A 7440-nucleotide genomic window follows, 5' to 3' on the forward strand; every position below is an offset into this window, starting at 1 on the left:
ACAGCTACAAGCGTTCCACAGTGTGTGACTGCTTCTGCTGGGCTATGGCTGCACCTGGGGAAAACCACACTGCAAGTCCATTTTTCAACAGCACAGGGCCCAGGGGTGAGTCCACAAATGTCCCAAGTCTCCCTGTGACACATCTCCACTTGCCTCCATTTGCTGCCCAACTTCCAGGCTTGGACACTGAAAGAGCTTCTGGTGGAATCAGGAGGATGGGGCCACTAGATTTACATGAGAGGGAGATGCTGTTCATATTTCAGGGTGTGTTTTCCCGCCCCTAGCCCACATACCTATGTCTGCCCTAGATTTTTGCCTGACCTCAGCATGGCAGAGCCCCTAGTAGTCAGGTGGGTGGAGCCTATGAAATCCAAAGGGTCTGCTAAAGGCTGGGTGACATGGTGTTCCTATTGGATCTCGCATGATGTTCCCTGGAAAGTGGAGAGAATGGCCGTTTACCAAAGCAAATCACTGACAACCCCTGAGAATTTCCAGTATTCTAAGCCACAGCATATGCCACTAACTCTTCAGCAGGGATGAGGAGGACTCCAGAGGGCTGGCTGGGCAAGTGAAATGCTAGAGGGTAGGGGTAGTCGCTTTTCCTCAGGCTGATGCCACTTGGAAGGGATTGTTCCTCCCCAGAAAATTGGCTGCTGCAGTATCAGAGGATGACCTGGCACAGGGATCCTTGTTGTTGCTCCCTCATGTCTCTCTGCAAATCCAGCCACCCCAGACTCTCCTCAGGCCACAGCAGTCCTCACCGCCCTCCCTTCTCTAGAGCCCCAGGTGATTGGCTTTGAACAAAAGTTTTGGGCAAATGGGAGTTCCATTTTTAGTTTTTTGAGGAAACTCCATACTATTCTCCACAGTGGTGCACCAGTCTGCATTCCCACCAGCAGTGCATGAGGGTTCCTTTTTCTCCACATCCTCACCAGCACTTGTTGTTTTTGATTTGTTGATGATAGCCATTCTGATAGGTGTGATGGTACCTCATTGTCATTTTGATTTGCATCTCTCAGATGATTAGTGACTTTGAGCATGTTTTCATATGTCTCTTGGCCTTCTGTATGTCTTCTTTCAAAAGTATTTATTTAGGTCTGTTGCCCATTTTTTGATTGGGTTATCTTTCTTTTGTTAAGTTGTATGAGTTCCTTGTAAATGCTGGAAATTAAACCCTTATTGGAGATAACATTGGCAAATATGTTCTCCCATGCAGTGGGCTTTCTTGTTTTTTGTTGATGGTTTCTTTTGCTGTGCAGAAGCTTTTTATTTTGATGTAGTGCCATTTGTTTATTTTTTTTCTTAGTTTCCATTGCCCTAGGAGCTGTATCAGTAAAGATATTGCTATGACTTATGTCTGATATTTTGCTGCCTATGGAGTCTTCTAACATTTTTATGGTTTCCCGTCTTACATATAAGTCCTTTAACCATTTTGAGTTTGTTTTTTGTGTATGGTGTAAGTTGGTGATCTAGTTTTATTTTATTTTTTATTTTTTGCATGTATCTGACCAATTTTCCCAGCACTATTGAAGAGACTGCCTTGACTCCATTGTATGCTCTTCCTCCTTTGTCAAATATTAATTGAGCATAATGGCTTGGGTCAATTTCTGGGTTCTCTGTTCTGTTCCATTGCTCTATAAGTCTGTTCTTGTGCCAGTACCAGGCAGTTTTGAGAACTGTGGCTTTATAACATAGCTTGATATGTGGTATTGAGATTCCTCCAACTTTGTTCTTCTTTCTCAGGCTTGCTGTGGCTATTCGGGGTCTTTTTTTATTTCAGTCGAATGTTTGGGGAGTTTGTTCTAGGTCTGTGAAATACGCTGTTGGTATTTTAACAGGGATTGCATTGAATCTGTAAATTGCTTTGGGTTTTAATAAATAAAAGTATTTTTTAATTAGAACTAATCCACGGTTTAAAATCCATGCTTGCGATCTAGTAAACTGCTCCCAGAAGGAAAACCAGAGATATGTTTTTCCCTAAACATTGCTTCAGAGCCAAAAATAATGATGTTGATGAGCAACAGCACATCTTTATCAAGAATAGAAGCTTTCTGCTCCAAAATAAAAATTGGTTACAGCCTTATCTAAAATGAAAAACTTTCAAATTTTGAAAGCATGCTAGTGCTTTTGGGGGTGGGGGGGCGCATGGCAGGAGCTCACTACCAATCTTGGAGCATGCTCTGTTCATATTGGTCCCTTTAGTCATCTGAGCTAGTGGGAAAAATAAGAACACTGGCAAGGTCAATTCTTCCATAATTTTCCCATGGCCCTACGGCCCAATCCAAAAATGCTGGTGGGAGCATTAATAAGGCTGGACAAATTATGTGTCCAACAAATCAAGTTCACACACCAAAATAAGCTTTACTAAGACATATGACTGGATCATCACTCTTCTTCTCACACAATTATATGGATCAAAATAATGTCCCTTCTGAGAAAAAGAAGAAAATAGAAGATAGAGGGGGAAATGCAAACGTAGGTCTTATATATGTTACAAGTATTTCTTTTGAGAGTCTCTTCATCTTAAATTATCCTGGCAATCTAAATATGGATTTGTTTCAAGGTAATAAGGAAATTGTCATATTTATTTATTGAACAAATACTTACATGGCTTTCACCATATGCCAGGCACTGTTCTAAGCATTTTATAAATATCCTATGAAGAAATCATCTCAACAATTCTTTCAGGTATTTTCATTTACCTCATTTTAGAAGAAACTGGGGCACAGAGAGGTTAAGTAACTTGCCCAATAGCACATAAGTAAGTAGCAAAGCTGGAATTTGAACCCAGGCAGGCTGGCAACAGAGTCTCTGCCCTTTATCGCTATGCTGTGACACGTCGTTGATTTTTCCCACCCAGCCATTTAGTTTGGTGTGTTTTTGTTTTTCTTTCTAGATCCTTCCCACTGATTTCTATTTGTTCTGCTGAATCTTGGAAAGCATTTATCCTCTTTACTATTTATAAGAACTTGGATCTGACTCCTAATCTGTGATTTTCATTCCACCCTGAGCAGCTCATCACAGGCAAGGGAGATGCTGCAATAATTATGCCTGTGGGCACTACAGCATTGGCAAGGACATCATTGACTTCATCTTGGACCGAATTCACAACGTGGCAGACCCGGACACAGGCCTCCAGTACTTCTTGGTTTTCCATAGCTTTGATGGAGGAACTGGTTCTGGATTCACCTCCCTGCTGAGGGCTCTCTGTTGATTATGGCAAGAAGTCCAAGCTAGAGTTCTCCACTTACCCAGCCCCTCCCAGGTCTCCACAGCTGTAGTTGAGCCCTACAACTCCGTCCTCACCACCCACGCCACTCTGGAGCACTCTGATTGTGCCTTCATGGTTGACAACAAGGCCATCTACAACATTTGTCGTAGAAAACTTGATATTGAGTGCCCAACCTACACTAACCTTAACCGCCTTATTATCCAGACCAGGGGTCCTCAAACTTTTTAAACAGGGGGCCAGTTCACTGTCCCTCAGACCGTTGGAGGGCCGGACTATAGTTTAAAAAAAAAACTATGAACAAATTCCTATGCACACTGCACATATCTTATTTTGAAGTAAAAAAAACAAAACGGGAACAAATACAATATTTGTATTTGCATGTGGCCCGCGGACCGTAGTTTGAGGACCCCTGATCCAGACTGTGTCCTCCATCACTGCTTTCCTCAGGTTTGATGGAGCCCTGAGTGTTGATCTGACAGAATTCTAGACCAACCTGTCCCTGAATCCACTTCCCTCCTGCCACATATGTCATCTCTGCTGAGAAAGCACACCATGAACAGCTTACTGTAGTAGAGGTTACCAGTGTGTGCTTGAGCCAGCCAACCAGATGGTGAAATGTACCTCACACCACAGTAGAGACATGGCTTGCCACCTGCTGTACCATGGAAACCTGGTTCCCAAAGATGTCAATGCTCCCATTGCCACCATCAAGACCAAGCGTACCATCCAGTTTGTGAACTGGTGCCCCACTGGCTTCAAAGTTGGCATTGATACCAGCCTCCCCCTGAGGTACCTGGTGGAGACCTGGCCAAAGTACTGTGAGCTGTGAGCGTGCTGAGCAACACCACAGCTACTGCTGAGGCCTGGACCACAAGTTTAACCTAATGTATGCCATGTGCCTTTGTCTGCTGGTACATGGGTGAGGGCATGGAGGAAGGAGAGTTGTCTGAGGCCCCTGAGGACATGGCTGCCCTTGAGAAGGAGGTTGGTGTGGATTCTGTTGAAGGGGAGCGTGAGAAAGAAGAACACTAATTACCATTCTTTCAGCCCTGCAACATGTCATACTCAGAACTTCAGGTTCAACAGCTAACAGGTGTTAATGCTTTCAGGTTAAATTGTCTTCACTTTTACCTGTGATCACATCTGTCTTTTTCTTGTGTACCTATAAGATTTCCCCCTCAGATCCCAAAATAAAAGCATTGAGAAAGAAAAACAAAAACAAACAAAAATATGCCATGTACCCTTTTAAGCATCATTTCCTTTGAAAAAGAAATATAAAGGGAAAGGAAAATGAAACAATGTATAATGAGTTTTTCCTTTTCTTATTAGTTTCAGGTTTACGGCATATTGGTTACCAGCCGTGGGCAAACTACGGCCCACGGGCCGAAGATTTCCCCCTCAGATCCCAAAATAAAGGCATTTAGAAAGAAAAACAAAAGCAAACAAACAAAAATATGCCATGTACCCTTTTAAACATCATTTCCTTTGAAAAAGAAATATAAAGGGAAAGCAAAATGAAACAATGTATGATGAAGTTTTTCCTTTTCTTATTATTAGTTTCAGGTATACAGCATATTGGTTAGACAATCATATGCTTTACAAAGTGTTACTCCTGATATTTCCAATACCACCTGCCACCATTCAAAGTTATTACAATACTAGAGGCCTGATGCACAAAACTTGTGCACTTGGGGGGGGGGGGGGGGGCCCTCGGCCCAGCCTGTGCCCTCTCACAGTCCTCGAGCCCTCAGGATATGTCCATCAGTCAGACATCCTTAGTGCTACCACGGAGGCGGAAGAGGCTCCTGCCACTACCGCTGCACTCGCCAGCCATGTGCCCAGCTTCTGGCTGAGTGGTGCTCCCCCTGTGGGAGTGCACTGACCACCAGGGGGAAGCTCCTGTGTTGAGTGTCTGCCCCCTGGTGGTCAGTGCGTGTCATAGCGACCAGTCATTCCACTGTTGGTCTATTTGCATATTAGCCTTTTATTATATAGGTTTATTGACTATATTTCCTATGCTGTACTTTACATCCCAATGACTGTTTTCCAACTAACAATCTGTACTTCTCAAACCTTTCACCTTTTTCACCAAAGCCTCCTCCCTCTGGCAACCATCAGTCTGTTCTCTGTATCTATGAGTCTGTTTCTGTTTTGTTTGTTCATTTATACTATTCTTGAGATTCCACATATAAGTGAAATCAAATGGTATTTGCCTGTCTCTGACTGACTTATTTCACTTAGCATAATACCATCTAGGTATATTCATGATGTCACAAATGGTAAGATTTCATTCTTTTTTTATGGCCAAGTACTATTCCATTGCATATATGTGCCACAGATTTTATTCCACTTTTCTTTTGATGGGCACTTAGGTTGCTTCCATATCTTGGCTATTGTGAATAATGCTGCAATGAACATAGAGGGGCATATTCTTTTGAATTAGTGTTTCAGGTTTCTTTGAATATATACCCAGAAATGGAATCTCTGGGTCATAAGGCAGTTCTATTTTTGAGGAACTTCCATATTGTTTTCCATAGTATATAATAAATTAATTTTAGATACAATGCCTCATGTTTTTTCAAGATGGATTAACTTATAATTTAGAGGCCATTCTGAGTGCTTATTTATAACTTGGCTATTTTATAACAAACTAGAGACCCAATGCATGAAAATTTGTGCAAAAGTAGGCCTTCCTTTCCCCAGCTGCCAGCACCGGCTTCCCTCCGGCACCCGGGACCCAGGCTTCCCTCTGGCCACTGGCAGGCACCCAGGACCTGGGCTTTGCTCCAGCCCCAGCTTCATCCGGAAGGACGTCTCTCCAACTGAAGACCTGATCAGCCTGGGTCCCTGAATGACTGTATAGGCAGCGGTTCTCAACCTGTGGGTCGCGACCCCTTTGGGGGTTGAACGACCCTTTCACAGGGGTCGCCTAAGACCATTGGAAAACACATATATAATTACATATTGTTTTTGTGATTAATCACTATGCTTTAATTATGTTCAATTTGTAACAATGAAATTGGGGGTCACCACAACATGAGGAACTGTATTAAAGGGTCTCGGCATTAGGAAGGTTGCGAACCACTGTTATAGATTATTTAAATAATGACTCTCCATATTCATATCTTTCTTTTTTTTAAAAAGTATTTATTTTTAGGACTATCTCACCTCTCCCTCCTTGTGGTTCCCAAGCAACTACCATGGTCTCATGGTGGGGAGAAGGATAGGATTGCATATTATTTTATGCAATCAAATAGATTTTTAAAAAAAGAATATTAACTTTTAAAAAGCAAAAGCTCCATTCTTTTTGGAAGAACTTGTTCAGTTATGACTGTCAATTTATGGCATCAATTCACTACAACAGGAACCCCCATTTTGGGGTGCAGTGAAGAAGGAAACTTTATTCAGTACAAACAGCTCAATTGTAATACAGCCCGATTGTGAGAACAGCACAGCTATGAAACAGCTCAATAGTGTTATAGCTCAGTTATGAAGCAGCATGGCTTCAAAGCTGCTTGGCTGCAAGGTGGCCCTGGGATGCAAAGACCCTGGGCCCAGGGCCCTCTCTGGCTAAACAGCTCTGCTCTGCTCTGCGTGTCCTCCACTCTGGCCCAGGGAGATGTCTTTGATGTCTCAGCTTAGGTGTTTCAGCCCCAGCAGGGAAACACAACCTTTTGTTCTTGGTAGAAAGGAGGACAAATTAGGACTTCAAATCCTCATGCAAATGAGGACTTTAAATCCTCACAGTTTGATTGGTCCAAAAGTTACTTCTTGATTGGGCAGGGTGGAGCCACTCTGATTGGTTGGTAAAGATGTTGGGGATATAGCTGCACAGGTCCAATTGGATGGGGAAAGTTTCAGTCCTGGTTGAAATAAGATTCCAGGAACTCCTTTATAAGGGCTGGCTCAGCTGGCAGGAACACTTCAGGCAGGCAGTTCAGTGCAGTTTGTGGAAGAAGTTTCTGTGTAGAAATGGTTGCTAGGCTGTTTGTTTTGTTTTGTTGATTTGAGCCTTGTTAGCCACCAGGAGTCCTTCTTGATGAGTATCTTCTTTCACAGGGTCCACATGATCTTTTTACATGAATTTACCACTTCCATTGGGAATTTATCAAAATACGAGTGGCCCGGTGCATGGATTCATGCACATTGAAAGGAAAAAATATTTTAATAGCACTATTTGCCCTTTCTCTATAATAGAAGTGTCAGAG

At 42.7% G+C, this 7440-nt stretch overlaps 1 long non-coding RNA gene and 1 pseudogene across 1 annotated transcript in view; one reads left to right on the top strand and one right to left on the bottom strand.

The window, feature by feature from the left end:
- The first annotated feature begins 2999 nt into the window (after positions 1–2999).
- LOC102259919 lies at positions 3000–4320 on the top strand (annotated as a pseudogene).
- Positions 4321–6333: 2013 nt separating this feature from the next.
- LOC106727452 overlaps positions 6334–7440 on the bottom strand; it is a 9558-nt gene continuing 8451 nt past the window's right edge. The window contains exon 3 of the long non-coding RNA XR_001363645.1: positions 6334–6343. This is a non-coding gene — a long non-coding RNA (uncharacterized LOC106727452). The remainder of the gene's footprint in view (positions 6344–7440) is intronic.

The sequence above is a fragment of the Myotis brandtii genome, unplaced genomic scaffold (genome assembly GCF_000412655.1).
Source record: "Myotis brandtii unplaced genomic scaffold, ASM41265v1 scaffold424, whole genome shotgun sequence".
Taxonomy (NCBI): domain Eukaryota; kingdom Metazoa; phylum Chordata; class Mammalia; order Chiroptera; family Vespertilionidae; genus Myotis; species Myotis brandtii.